Below are 13,979 nucleotides of genomic sequence, written 5' to 3'. Positions count from 1 at the left end.
AGGACCTATCCTCCATGAATTTATCTAGTTCTTTTTTGAACCCTGTTATAGTCTTGGCCTTCACAACATCCTCTGGCAAGGAGTTCCACAGGTTGACTGTGCGTTGTGTGAAGAAATACTTCCTTTTGCTTGTTTTAAACCTGCTGCCTATTAATTTCACATGGTGGCCCCTAGTTCTTGTGTTATGAGAAGTAAATAGCACTTCCTTATTTACTTTCTCCACACCAGTCATGATTTTATAGACCGCAATCATATCCCCCCTTAGTCATCTCTTTTCCAAGTTGAAAAGTCCCAGTCTTATTAATCTCTCCTCCTGTCTCTCAAATTACTAGCTGTTTTCTGCTAGCAGCTCACGTTCCAATCTGATTTAGGATGAAGTGAGTTTCGCTTATCTCAGTCTCATCCACTGCACCAAAACCAGCTCCGACACCGGCTCAGCAGCAGGCCTGGATCGAGGTGTGTTGCTAGCGTTGGGTTGGGGGAGCCCATGCTCGGTTTGACTCCAGCCAGCACTTCGAGTTCTTCACTTTCAGAACCACCACGTTCATCCAAACACATTCAAAGAAAAGACCCGACACCTTCTTTACCCTGTCCCAGCTGCTGATAACCGCCTTCTGGGTTGCCAGAAACAGTTGTCTGCCTTCTGCTCCATAGTGCTTTGCATCGTAACAAACTGTGCAGTTGTCCCCAATCCCTTCAGCGGTTGCAAAGGTTTTAATATTAGTGTAGCCTGGGGTTATAGAAGGAGAGAGCTGCTGCAGAGAACTGCAAGGAAATAATTCCAAAACGGACTTCTGATGATCTCATTAACCCATGAGAGCAGAGGAAAATAATTGCTTGTGGTTCAATGCAGTCCATCTGTAGGGGATTTTCTAAATAATAGGGGCCTAGAATATGGTTTTTAAGTTTCCAAACATTTTAAACAACTAAAACATTTATTAGAGCTGCAGCCTTGTCAGAAATCATTTTTGGCTATTAGCATAGTAAAATAAAGGGATTTAAAGCTTCTCAGATTGCCATTTTAACAGAGTTCAGGTGACCTACAGTCCCCAGAATGATTGATGCACCCGAATAGTATAATAAGGTCAGCCTCCACTGAGAGCATGAGAATCTGGCCCTTTAAATGCACTGAGCTTTGCTGTATTTTTGTCATATTTAAGAAAAAAATCATGAGTCAGGCCACCAAAACTCACAAAATTGACTTAACAATCATGAGATTTTAAAAAATTAATAATAAATTACTTAAAAAAAAAAAAGAAAGATGAGGTTCTCCCATAATCACATGAGTCCAGGAGCTGGGGCTTTAAGAAAAACACCAAATATCAGGGAGTTGTGATACAATCAGGAGGGTTGGCAATACTGTCATTTAGAAAGCTAAATGGCAAACTGGAACAGTCTCCCTGGAATAGAGAACTTCACGGGCATCTTGAAAACACACACACACAAACACACGCTTACTTGTGGCACCTTAGAGACTAACAAATTTATTAGAGCATAAGCTTTCGTGGACTACAGCCCACTTCTTCGGATGCATATACAGACTAACACGGCTGCTACTCTGAAAAACACGCTCTCTCTCTGTCTCATTAAAACCAGCGTTATTAAAGCGATGCTATAACCCCTGCAAATCTCCGTCCTAACAATTTCCCAATGGGGTGAAACGCTTGTCGTTCATTGTAGCTTTGCCGCGCCACCTTCCTTCGAGGAATCCTGAGAAGGAAGCAGCAGTAAAGAGACGATTTAAGGGCCTCATTCTGAGCATCAAGTCCCTGCACTGGGTGGCTTTGGACGCCAATGGGAGCTGGTAGTGTTCAGCACCACTCAGGATCAGCCCCTGAGCCTGTGACTGTGAGATATCCTATCTGGTAATTAGGAGGGGGTGTGGGGGGGAATACCTTCCTACACCCTTATCAGGCCGTACATTTAATCTGTCTCTTAAGAGGCACCTACTTAATTACTCCCTTTTCCAGTGGTATTGTTTAAACCCCTCTTTGAAAGGGCGATTCCTACTGTGATCATTATCAAGTTCTCCCTCCCCCGCCCCGCCTGCTCGCCCCCTCCCCCTCCTTTCCTAATCACCAGGCTGGTGCCAGGGCCTCCTTCACTAGCCTGCCAAGGGATCTGGTAGGAGCCAGCCATTGGGCCGCCTTGCTCGGCGTCCCCCGTTCCCCAGCCTTCCCCTGTCATTCCCACTCCAGAGCTCCATCCCTGAGAAAAAACAGACCCCCCGGCCCTGTTCTCCAAAGCTAACTGCTGTCACACTGACCTCCACTCTGCCTCCCCGGCTGGAGGAAAACACCGCGCTCAGCCAGAGGGAGCAGGAGCGGGCACAAAGGAGGCCATTCCAGTCTAGCTGTGCCTGCCTCCTCCCTGCCCATCTTGCTGGGGCTGGCAGCATTATGGTTAGCGCCAACAGGCCAGTTAAGCCAATGCCTCTGTAAGGGACGAGGCATGTGACATAGGCCAAGCCGATGTCACGCTGCTGACATGTCCCAGCATCACACAGGCAGACACGGCCGTGGCTGGCCGTGCCCCTGAAAGCACTGGCATTTAGCGAAGCCCAAAGGCGCTGCCAGCGGCCGAGTGGGAGGAGCCGCGTACTTTGGGATTTGGCCGAGTTACAATCAGCTATTTTGGGAAGTCCTGTCGTTTTCTGGGCAGCTCTTCAAAACAAAACCGAGCCAGACGCTGAGCTCCTTTACTCCGGGACAATGCAGAGTAACCGTACGCACTGCGGTGGGAGTTCTCAGGAGTGAGATCCATGGAACTATGCAACCAGAATCTGGTCCTAAGCATTTAAAATATGCTTCACTGCTTGTTCAAGTGTTGAGCCTTCCTTAAGTGGGCAGGCGTTTTAAACACAGAGCTTCCATTGGGCTTAATCAGAATGGCCCAGGCCTTTCCACCCTCTATTTATAGGAGAGAGCGTCTTTAATTTTGCTGCAACCGACTGGTTATTAGTTGTTAAAAACATACTAGTAACTATGCATATATTACCTCATTTGCTCAGCCTCAACGTATTTTAACAATTAGTTGCTAATAGGGTGGTTGGAAATTGTCATGTTTTTTTAATGGAAAATGTTGATTTTTCTTCGAAATGAAAAGCTTTCCATTTTCCCCAACCAAAACCAGATTTTTTGGCTGACACTGCCGAAACAACAGCAAACTGATTTGCAATGAGAAATAAAAATGTTTCGAGGAAAGTCGATGCTCTCCACAAACATTTTAAATTAGTCAAAAGTGCAATTTGCCATCAAAATTGATGGGAAACTTTTGACCAGCGCTAGTCTCTATTTCGTTGACATTCCTAAGCTTTGATAAAACGTTGCATTATCACGAGTTCATAGATTCATATATTTTTAGGACCACGAGGGACTATTGTGAGCATCTAGTCTGAACTCCTGTATAATACGGGCCAGAAAATTTCACCTAATAATTCTTGCGTCAAGTCCAATAACTTGTGACTGAGCTAGAGTGCATCTTCTAGAAAGAGCCATCCAATCTTACATCAAGTGATAGAGAATTTACCACATCCCTTTGTAAGTTGTGCCAGTGGTTAATTACCTTTATTGTTAAAAAATGTGCGTAATTTCCTATTTGAATTTTACTGACTTCAACTGCTGGGCTCTGTTATTCCTTTTTCTGCTACAGTAAAGTGCCCTCTGGCATGAGAGACATTCTCTCATGTGGAGGCACTTGTAGACTATGATCAAGTTCCCTCTTAACCTTCTCTTTGATTAAGCCAAATAGCCTGAGTTCCTTGGTTCCAACAGTGGCCGTAGAGTTTGTTACTATAAATATCAACATAACTTTTAGAAAATGTTCAGCTTCTGCATTGTTCTTCTAAATGTGTTCCCGTTTTTGTTTTTTGACACTGCTCGTTTTGATTGGCCAGGCAAACCACATGGTGGGTTTTGTTGTTGTTGCTTTTCAAACTAGAAAATTTCCAATTTCAGCAATCCACCCACAATTTCAGTAAACAAACAAACAAACAAACACAATCAACCCATTGCAAAACACGACAGAGTGGAAAAAACACTTCTGAATTCCTAAGAGTCGTTTTCTATTTTTCCATGAGCTGTAGTTACGCCCCTGCTGCCTGGAGTTTTGGAAAAACCAGAAAGACTCAAGCTTGAAGAGATACAGTCATGCCTCTTTAATTACACTTCACTGATACTTTATAACTGAATACAACTGTGGCTAAAGACAGTTCCAGACGCTTGCTAACAAGCCCCGTGCTGGGTAGGAAAAGAGTCTGCCTTACCAAAACAGAGCTCAGCAAATCTCAAACAGAGACTCAGCTACGGTACGTGATAAATCAGTGGGCGATACCTTTCTGAGTGAATTTCATAAGCGAAGGGAAAACAGGTATTGTCATCTGGCACACTATGCACATACTGGACAGTGCAAGAAGCTAGAGATCCGCTAAGGCATGTAATTAGCAATGATCCCACAGCTGCATAGACCAGGCATCAGTTCCTTCGAACAAGGAACAGTCAGATCAGCAGATAGTACCTGTGGTGAACATGACAAGGCTCTTAAAAATGTTTTGAGTTGGGACACTGTCTGAACATAGCCTTTGGGGTCTTGATTCTTGAAGTCAGTGGGGTACCATGTGAGTAAGGACCACTTACCTAAGGGAGTGCAAGCCCAGACCCTTTTTATATATCCTCAGTGTGCTAGCTGTCTGCACCTATCCGAGAACAATGCAAAAGACAAGTTCCTTGGCCCTATGGCTTTTGAGTTAGCTGTGTATGAAAAAAACATGGCAATGCGTTTGTCTGGTAGTCCCATGAACTGATGGTGCTTTGGTTTGTTTTTCCCCAGCCTCAGACAGTTCAAAAATGGTTGATTGGATTTGATCAAAATTTAAAAAATAAAATTAAAAAATTGCTGTACAGCTGAGGTGAAAAAAAGGGGCCATTTTGGTCCAAAAGGAACATTTCATAGAAAGTTATAGATGATTGAAAGTTGGGATTCTCATTAAAGCTGTCAGCTTTAACCCCCACTATAATGTGGAGTGCACTGGAATAAATAGCCTAGAGGAACATTTTCACATATTGTTTATGTGTTTATTACCATCGTGCCTAGGGGCCCTAGTTATGCAGCTGAAGGACTCCATTGTGCAAGGCGCTGTACAGACACACACAGAATGGATATCTATGTCGATCACTTTGTAAATTACTTTGGAGCTGAAGTCCTATGGACTTCGAGTACACGTAGGTTCCTAAGCACCTGAATTGCTTTTTAAAATGGCTCCGAAATCACTGAGGCACCTTTTTGAAAATGTTTCCCTGCCACTTAGCTGTGACTCTGCCGTGCATGAATAATGTGGCCATCTCGAAGTCATGGCCATAAAAATGTGTAGCTCCCCCAACACCACCAAATAGTCTGCATGTAACAGACCAAATGAATCCCTGGCATAACCCCAGTGGGTTATGGGAGAGAGGAATTTGCATTCCATTCTGTGCTGTGTGACCGGAAGTTGAGTGGCTTAGGCCTGGGTGCTAGTGTGGTGAAGTTTTGTGATGGGTTGGGTTCATGCTTGGAGTCTGGTATTGTGTTGGGTGGGGTTGCTGGGCATAAGAACACAAGGCCAGCCACCCCTGGGTCAGACCAATGGGCCAACTAGCCCAGGATTCTGTCTTCCGACAGTCGCCTTAATTTATAATCCCTTTGCTTCTTAGTGTTTGTGCTGTGAGGAAATAACTTGAACTTTGTTTTTTGTGGGGGAATTGGATATTATACAGGCCAATGTAGTGATTCTCGATACCTGTATGTCTATTCAGAGGGGTGATACGCAGCATTAGCACACGACTGCTTCACACCTAGCATCGCTACACACGTGGTTTTTTTGTTTGTCCATGAGCAATATATGCCATTGGCGTTTTAGTTTTGACAAATGTCCTTTCACCACTTATTATATAAATAATATAAATAACTCATCCTCCGACTTCAAACATGCCACTTCAGATGTATGGCGGGAGATTACAGAGTTTGTTAAAGCTCAGGTCTTCAATCATCTAGGCATCTTAGAGGCTGTTCACTAAAATAGAGATCAATGCTTCAATTTTATGGGAGGCCTGTCCCATGTGACCAGACCCAAATCTCTTATTTTATGGCTTGCTTATGCATTCCTGGTGAAAAACGGTTTACATTTTGGGCCCCGGGAGCTCTCCTAAATCAGCTGCCAGGTTTTTGCAGCTGGTAGCAGAGGGGAGCGCTGTCATCGGGCTGCCCGGAGGTGAACAAACGAGCCGAGATGTATGTTAGTGACAGCCTGAGCAGGGGTGCTGAGCGTGCTCCCCCCAGTGCATGGAGCTGCTACCGCGCCGAGCGGAAAGGGCGGTGGTTCCACGAAGGGGATTGTTGTCTGACTTACAGGGCAATGCTAGGCCCTTCCACCCCGAGCCATCACTCAACCTGCTGCACATCAGAGAGCGGCACTAGTGAAGGCCAGAAAGGGATGAACCCGAGCAGCATTACTGGCTGCAGGCTGTTTATCACCCCCGCTGCTGCTCACCTTGCACCAGTGACTCCCTGACAGCAGCTTCTTGGGCTTCTCCTAGAGGCAGGTGAAAGGGTTAAGGAACGGCAGAGAAGCACGAAAGGACAGCAAGGTAGGAAGGCAACTAGGATAACCCCATTGCTACTAATATTGCTCCTAGTGCCCATTCCTGGCGGTTCTGTTGCAGAGATGGATCTGGACCTAAACTAGACCTGTGCCTTCAGCTCCCACCAAGCTTTGGAGTGGTTCGGCTACTGCTTCTGACCTCATCTTTCTCTCTATCCAAGGGCTCAACCAAAACGCTGAATCCAACCCAACCCAGCTTCAGAGACATTTGGATTCTGGCTCCAATCTTCATGACTCACCTCAGACCACTGTGAGGTAAATCAGAATTATTATCCCCGCTGGGGAAACTGAGGCCAACATCTGCCATAATTAGAATTCACACCCATTGGCAGCTCCTCCCCCAGACCCCCCGCAGCGCCTCCTGCCTGCTGACAGCCCCGCCTATCAGCTCCTCCCCCTCCCTCCTAGCGCCTCCTGTCCACCACGGATCAGCTGTTCAGCCACGTGCAGGAGGCGCTGGGGAGGGAGAGGGAGGAGTGAAGATGGGATGTGCTCGAGGGAGGGGGCAGAATGGGGTGGGAAAAGGCAGGGCGGGGATAGGGCTTGGGGGAAGGGGTAGAGTGGGGGCAGGGCAACCCCCCCTGCCCCCCTCCGGCAACTCAGAAAGACAGCGCCTCTGGTGAAATGTCAGAGCAGGGTTCCTTCTTGCCTTTAATGTCCAGAGACACCTGGATAAGTGTAACCCCACCCTTGCAAATTAAATCTATTTCTTTTATTTTAATGGGTGCCATAAGCGTATATCTTTTACCATAAGAGAACTGCAAGCAAAGCCCTTGAAGTGAGGAGTAACAAAAGTCCACGCCAACGTCTATAAACCCAGTGTTGTTGGCTACCACCTTGTCCAGGGAGTTTCGACTTTGAATTATTGCCGTTTTGACGCTTTCCTGTTAAGCAAAGTGCAGAGTTGGTAGCAAGCAATAAACATAACTCCTCTGCAATGTACAAACACCTTCCCTCTCCCCCTGCCCCCATGCAGCCGTCTCCTTCCTGACTGTGCTGTGACAGAAAACAGCTGCTCCACTGGAAAGAAGCACCTCCAGAATGCGGGCAAGGAGAAAGCGGGGACTTGACTAAGAACACATAATGCAATGGGATTCGTAAATGCACCTCTTCCCCACCCTCTGCCTCCTGCTGCATGGAAAAATTCCACCACCAGGGCTAAGACATTATTTATCGTGGTGTCTCCAGGTGACAGCGCACGCTGCCTGTGTTTGCCTGGAGTGCCACCATTAGTAACTTTTAAGGATTGTAATCATCCGCCAGGATGGAACATAGCAAAGCTGCGGCCAGAAAGCGGAACAGCAAAGTGAAAGCACATACTGGGTTTCAAGCTACGAAACAATGTCGTCTGTGCCCTTTGCTGTTGCTTTGCGATACGTGTCGATGGGTTTGTAAACTCTTAAAGCAATGAGCTGGGGTCTTACGCTGGAAATAGAATCATAGAATAGCAGGGTTGGAAGGGACCTCAGGAGGTCATCTAGTCCAAACCCCCTGATATTCCTGCCTATCTGAACCCTTCCTCCAGTTTACAGATCAGAGATTCCAAGGCCAGAGGGGACGGCCAGTGAAGGAGGGCCGTGGGGCATAGTAGACTAAGCACTGGACTGGGACCTGGGTTCTATTCCAAGCTCTGTCGCTGGCTGGCGGGGTGACCGTGAGCAAGTCACAGCACTGCTCCGTGCCTCAGTTTCCCCAGCTGCAAACTGGTGATGACGCTGTTGACCTCCTTTGCGCAGTACTTGGGGCTCTGTGGGTGAAAAGAGCTATGCCAGTGCTAGCCGGTGTTTTAAAGGTAAAAGCAGGCCTGTTAGTGGAGGCACGTGGGTGGGAGTTTATCTCAAGAATCAGACAGGCCACAGATAATGAAACCCACCTGTTAAACCAGATACTGAATCTACTAGAACTGCTTTCCCTTCAGATACAATCTTCAGTGCTTGACATGACACACAGACAGAGACCGGCTACTATACAATGACAATTAGGAAGGGGCTGGTGTTGTGATATCTGGCTGGGCTCAGCACCTTCAGAGACTGCCAAAATACCCACAGAGAAGACGAGACCCTTGTCTTCAGCTGTCCTGTATCCAAAATTAACCCTATCCCAAGTAGAGCTGAACCTTGAAAAGGGAGCAGTGATAGAGCCTCAGGAAGCCCATTAAGGACTTTGCTATTGATTTTACTTGAAAGATGCTCAGATGCCACAGTGACGGGCAGCAGAATAAAATCCTCCCGAACAATCCTCCTTAAAACTTTCCACTGCAAAGGGAGAAACAGTGAATGAATGAACGAACAAATGAACATGCAGACAGGAGCAACCTTTCAGCCAGGGAGCAGAGCCCCAATGTGCCAGGCGCTGCACAAACGCAGAACAAAAAGACGGTCCCTGCCCCAAAGAGCTTCCAATCTAAGAATAAGACAAGAAACAGCAGATGGAAACAGACCGATGAGCTGTAATATTGCTCGGTGTGATAGTGATCTCAGCACACCAGCATCCCTGTCCTGCCATTGCTTCAGCCTCGTAGCTGCATGAAAACATTCCTCAGTACCACCTTTTACATACTGTTTACTGGCCCGACTCGCTCTGCTGTTACCAGGAGCAAAATAGCTGTCACAAAGGCATCCGACACACACACACACACACACATACACATTTCACTAGAAGGGTGGTGACGGACTGGAATCTGGAATGGGTTACCTAGGGAGGTGGTGGAATCGCCATCCTTAGAGGTTTTTAAGGCCCGGCCTGACAAAGCCCTGGCTGGGATGATTTAGTTGGGGATTGGTCCTGCTTTGAGCAGGGGATTGGCCTAGATGACCTCCTGAGGTCCCTTCCAACCCTGATATTCTATGATTCTATGATCTGAGAAGTTATGGCTTTGAGCCACAGGATAGGGTTGGTGCAGGAAGGTTTGGGCTGGAGGGAGAGGAAGGGGGCACTGGAACAGGAGGGGCATGGGGGGCCCCCACTTTTTACTGGCCATAAGGGTGAGCAATGGGGGGAGGGTGCAGAGAGGAACAAGCAGGGGATGGGGTCTCGGGGGGAAGAGGCGGCGTGGGAGCGGGGCCTCAGGCAGGTCGTGCGGCGCAGGGGGTAGGGCCATGGTTCGGGTGCCTGTGGCCCCCCCACACACACTTTTAGGGCACTTCCGCTGCTCCTGGGGAGAAGCATCCAGGAAAGGGTCAGGAATCTAGAGGGAAGGGGGAGCTCTGAAGGAAAAGTAGAGGGGAGGTCTAGAGGAGAAGGAAGTGGGGTGTTGGAGAGGAAAAGAGAGCATTTAGAGCAGGGGTCGGCAGCCTTTCAGAAGTGGTGTGCCGAGTCTTCATTTATGCACTCTAATTTAAGATTTCGTGTGCCAGTCATACATTTTAATGTTTTTAGAAGGTCTCTTTCTATAAGTCTATAATATATAACTAAACTAGTGTTGTATGTAAAGTAAATAAGGTTTTAAAAATGTTTAAGAAGCTTTATTTAAAATTAAATTAAAATGCAGAGCCCCCCGGACCGGTGACCAGGACCCGGGCAGTGTGCGTGCCACTGAAAATCAGCTCGCGTGCCGCCTTCGGCCCGTGTGCCATAGGTTGCCTATCCCTGCTTTAGAGAAGTGAAAGAGAGAATCTGGAGGGAGTTTGGCAGGAAGAGAGGAAGGGGCTACAAAGGAAGGACCCTGATTCAGCAAACCGTCCCTGTTCAGCCGAGAACTTAAGGACGTGCAAAAGTTCCATTGGCTTTAATGGGACCCAGGACCTGATCCAACGCCCATTGCATACAAAACTTCCCATTGACTTCCGGGGGCTTTGGATTGGACCCAAAGCCCGTGTTTCGGCGCTTTGCTGAATTGGGGCCAGAGAGAGAGCTTGCCAGAGGTGAGAGAGGGAGTTGGCCAGGAAGGAAGAAGGGACTAAAAAGAAAAGTAAATGCCGCTAGAGCTTCACAGTTGGATAGAGGAACTGGGCAGACGGTGAGTGAAATCCTGGCCCATTGAGATCAGCGGCAAACCTCCCACTGACTTCCAGCGCGCTTAGTGCTTTCATCCTAAATCACTGGACGTGGGCGACGGTTAGTGCAGCGGCTAACGTGCCGTGTGTGCTTGGGGACCTGCTCCTCAGGACAAAAATAGGTGATTTCACTGGGGGCGCCTTTCAGTTTCAGGGAAAGCAGGCAGCATTGCTCACTCGTATTTACCGGGCCTTCTCTTTGCCCTTTTGCAACCCTGTAGCTTTTTAAAATGGCTGAGTTCACTGAAAACATTGTAATAAATAAATTCCTTGCCAGGGATACCCGCCCCCTCATTTATGTGGTTGCCTATTGCCAGGGTTAATTGGAGACCACAGGCAAGTTGTGGGGGATCAAGCTCCTTTACGGGCTACACTTTAGCCTGGAGAGAATATTTACAGCTTATAAAGAGAAGGATTGATCCTGAACTCGGGCGGCTTGCGCTGAGCAAACGGTGCTGCTGTAATATTTAAAACACAGTGTTTGGGTGGAAAATATAGAACCCGCATGTTTTTCCATGTGGGTACTGCTGCTCAGGGCATGATGTGTGTCAGGCAGACAGCTGTGGTATTTGTTCGGGGGGGGGAGGGGTTGCTTCTCTTTGGGTTGTTGTGCTCTAAGTAGCTATGATGCTGCTCAGATTGACAGCCCTGGAGACGGGCTTTTTCGGACTCGGGTCCAGCGCTGGCTGGCCATGCTTTGCTGTCACTGCCCTACTTGTGTCGCTGGAAGGGCCCTGGTAGAGGCAAGAGGTTTGGTCAGTCGCCAGGGCCCCGCCTGACCCTGGCCTCTCTGCTGAGACCACCACCCAGAGGACCACCCAGTGCGGCTGCCGCTTTTGTAATGCAGACATCTGCCCATTAGGGGCTGGACTCAGACTTCAAGCCAGTAGCCCATCAGTGCCCAGGTGATAACAGCTTCCAGTCACTGTAGACTAGGACAGGTTAGACCCAGAATTGAAAGACACCGAAGTCTATAATCCTGGGCCTGTCCCAAGCCTTGATTTCCTAGGGGTGTCCTTTGGGTGAGCAAATCACACGGGGCAGTAGGACTTATACAGCCACGATAGCTTTCTCTAACTATGCTTGTTTAATAAAAAGAAGAGATTCCCTGGTTTCAGCTCAGGTTTTCCTTCAGCACACACCCCACCAGCCAGTGCAGTGGTATGTTCCATTGAAAGCTGAATGGAAAACCCAACCGAAAGCCCACGCCCTGAATGCAGCTGCTTCTCCGTGAGCCATGCAACAGCTGTTAGTCTCTCAAACACCCACAAACACTGAGTGGGGCGGTATGTTCTTGCACGTGTCCTCGTGCGGCTCTAGGCGCTTTGGCATCACCATGACAGGGGAAGCCCAGAATCTGGACCTCAGGTCTTGCCAGCAAAAAGGGGCGGATCCTGCCCCTGTGCCAATAGAAAATTCAAAATGTTGATGAAATTTCAAATTTTTTTGGGGGGGGGACCCCAATACCCTGGAAATGTTCAATGAAATTTTCACCTTATCCCCCAACACTTTTTAGCCAACGGTCAAGCTGGTTGGAACTTTTCAAATTTGGGGCGTTCAATTCGGTTTTGAATTTGGGGAAATCGAGTCAAGAGCGTGTTTTGTAAATTTCTCTTCCTGCAGTTCTACTTAGCACTGCCCAGGTAGCCCCACTGCTTTCAATGGGGTCACCTGCAGAATAAGGCACAACCCTCAGAGTGGGTGTGACAGACACAGAACCTTCATATAATTCTGAGGCTCACATTGGGGATGGGGGAACCGATCTGATTCATTTTGAACCCTCTCAAAACATTGTTGGTTTGAATTTTCAACACGAGCTTGAATCTCACTGGATAGGAGCTCTGCCTAAGAGAGAGGATGGTAAAAGACATAGTGGGAAAAAAGAAAGAAAAGAAAAGTGGGAAAAGGAGAGATACTGGGGTAAATCCTGAAGTCAGTAGCACAATTCCCATAGCAAAAGGGCAGGATTTCATCCACAGAATATTAAAACTGGTTGAAAAAATGGGGACTACAATTTCATGAAGAATTTCGAAAGTTCAAAATTGTTTCCATTTCACAACGTTCATAATGGACCCGTTTTCCCTTTTTTTGCTAAATGTTCTATGATTTTTTTAACCAAAGTCATTTTCAATAGTGTGATCAACCTTTACTGTTTACCAAAAAGTTAAGTTTTCTGTAAGAAAACAGTTTGGGGTAAATAAAAAACATTGATAATGATTTTGATAAAAAGGATATCCTGGAGAATGTTCAGGGGGGAAATGGGAAAATGTCTATAATGTTGATAATGTTTAGCACAAAGGTTTGGTTTGGTTTTATTTACAAGGCCATTCTTCTATTAGATAAGCTCATGCAAAGAATTTTTGATCTGCTTTACAGAATATATACTGTCTGCAGGCCAACCGCATGATGCTCAGGGTGATGAATATAGGAGCTACTTCCAGAAACAAGGTGACTGACACTTTGTTGTGTGTCTGGTGCCTAAATACTGCGCTGATGGCTACTGTAGAAATGGAGAAAGACAGCCCAGAGATTGGGGTTCTGCACTGGACAGGGATACTCACGTGGTTCAGAACTTTAGCTGACCAATCAGGTTTCTCCTTTTACCCAGAGTGGAGATCTGCTTTCTGTGTGGCTGACCCGTGCAAACTTGCTTTGCAGAGCTGTCTATTCTCTGGTGCTCTGAAATAAATTACTAAATGTAAACAATGCGCAATAAACCAGGTCCTTCACGGCACAGACCCTTTGCCACCTGGGATCCACCCTGTGCTAAACCTTTTCATGGTCGGCAGCCTACAGCGTGATTTTTTTCCCCTCTCCCGGGGCGGGATTAGGACCTTTTCCGACCAGGACAGTAGAGAGAGCTGGCATCACTCCAGCATGGACACCGCCATGACACAGTCCTTTCCTGGAAGATGAATGGCCGGCCAGTTTTCTTAATCCAGCCACTTTGGAAAAATTGTTTGTTCTCATCCTGTTTGAAACGGCTTCAAAGTGGCTCCAGTCTAGACTGTGCCAAGATAAATTACAAACCCAAAGAGCTGATATAAACCACAGGGGGAGCGAGTCATTTGCTTTAATGTAATTAAAACAAGCTATAATAATGTATGTATGTATGTATATGTGCATGCACACTCTTGTCTAGCTGGAAGGTTGGGGAGGTATAAAAAAAGCTCTGCTGGAAAGCTTTTGTTTTGCTCGTCCCGTGAAGGCTGAGATTTCTCCAGTGGAATCGAATTTTGAGAAGCACCGTCTCCACCCCGCCAGTCCTTTAAGACTGGCGGGGTGGAGACCCAAGTTGATCCTTTCCCCTCCCACAGCTTCAGCCAGCCAATTAGATTGTAGCAGGCGAG

The 13,979-nt window shown here is 47.2% G+C and overlaps 1 long non-coding RNA gene across 3 annotated transcripts in view; it reads left to right on the top strand.

Moving 5' to 3' along the window:
- LOC128841431 (uncharacterized) overlaps window positions 1-13,701 on the top strand; it is a 38,718-nt gene extending 25,017 nt beyond the window's left edge. For all 3 annotated transcript variants that reach the window (XR_008445834.1, XR_008445836.1, XR_008445835.1), the window contains exons 3-4: window positions 6,796-6,889; window positions 13,006-13,701. This is a non-coding gene — a long non-coding RNA (uncharacterized LOC128841431). The remainder of the gene's footprint in view (window positions 1-6,795; window positions 6,890-13,005) is intronic.
- The last annotated feature ends 278 nt before the right edge of the window (window positions 13,702-13,979 follow it).

The sequence above is a fragment of the Malaclemys terrapin genome, chromosome 8 (assembly GCF_027887155.1).
Source record: "Malaclemys terrapin pileata isolate rMalTer1 chromosome 8, rMalTer1.hap1, whole genome shotgun sequence".
NCBI classification, from domain to species: domain Eukaryota; kingdom Metazoa; phylum Chordata; order Testudines; family Emydidae; genus Malaclemys; species Malaclemys terrapin.
The sequence above is the reverse complement of the archived record's forward strand: the minus strand, read 5'-3'. Positions and strand labels throughout refer to the sequence as shown.